This window comes from Nannospalax galili, unplaced genomic scaffold, assembly GCF_000622305.1.
Source record: "Nannospalax galili isolate Female #2095 unplaced genomic scaffold, S.galili_v1.0 scaffold266, whole genome shotgun sequence".
Taxonomy (NCBI): Eukaryota; Metazoa; Chordata; class Mammalia; order Rodentia; family Spalacidae; genus Nannospalax; species Nannospalax galili.
The window spans coordinates 1,308,484-1,309,663 of NW_008355390.1; the positions used below are offsets into that span (position 1 = coordinate 1,308,484).

Consider the following 1,180-nt stretch of genomic DNA (forward strand, 5'->3'; position numbering starts at 1 on the left):
CATTGTCAGTATTCCTTTGGATAGAATTGGGGTCTGCTGTTCATTTTTCCAGTAGTGTGTTTTATAAAGAAATCACAACAGCAAACAGTACACTCAAATGAGAATCAAGAGAGATACACCAAGAAATTTCATTTTTCTACCTTTTATTCGAACTGAAAAGTCAAATGACATAATATTTTTCTAGAGTATAATCACTCAGAAAAAAACTATTTAAAATTATCACACAATGAACATGTGCCTTATGAATGCAGGCTGCCTTCTCGCTAAGGGTACCTACTAAAATTTCATCAGTGTTCCGTAACATTTTTGCTGTTCTTGTCAAAAGTTGTCAAAAGTCTTGAACAGGTGTTATCACTCGACTTAAGCAATATTTTCTCCTTTTGCAAAGCAAATAAACCTTCTTTTGCTCATGACAGTCTCACATTTCCAATTTCTCCTTTGTTTAGTGATTAAAATTACTTTCTTTCTCTACCTCTAAGTCTCAGAATCTTCAAAGAAAATTAGATGTTATTCCCAAGCACACATCCTTCTTACCTTTTTCCCTTTTCCCAATTTCTTGCAAAATCAAGCTTCACAATTTTATTCCCTTTCATGGGTCATGAAAGACATTTTCTATAACATTTTAGTATAAACAACGTTCAAGCAAACACTTTCCAAATAACAGTTCTTGTTAAAAGAAGCACACTCTGGATGCTAGAGTAATACTTGGTCCAACCAAGAGGTCAAGGAAAACATTCTACAGCAAGCAGCTGCTGAGCTAATGTTAAGACCAAAATAAATAAGACTAGAGAAGGAAAAGGTTAGAGAGGATTCCTGACCAGAACAGCAAGTACAAAGACTGTGAAAGTAAATGGCACTGGGTGTTGGAAACTTCAACTCATTCTGTATTACAGTCAGTATAAAGTGAGAGGAAAAAACAGAAGAAATGGAAGCAAGAGATGCAGATGAAGCAAAGTTATAGTCCATCTCAAATTTGACATAATAGTCTGTTTCACACATACAGAATTTCTCCTGTCATCTATTAACTGTATGGGAAAGGTAGAAGCAAATGGGCTCTTTCTGGTTGTTTCCTAGTTGTGACAAGTCCTACAAGTAAAGTTAGAAATTGCCCTCAAATACATGTTACTAATCCCATGTCTCAAATCTATAAAGCAGAAAAATGAATGCTTACATGTCTTCT

At 34.8% G+C, this 1,180-nt stretch overlaps 1 protein-coding gene across 2 annotated transcripts in view; it reads right to left on the reverse strand.

Annotated features, from left to right (window-relative positions):
• Usp25 (ubiquitin specific peptidase 25) overlaps nucleotides 1-1,180 on the reverse strand; it is a 143,638-nt gene that overhangs the window by 100,627 nt on the left and 41,831 nt on the right. The window lies entirely within an intron of this gene.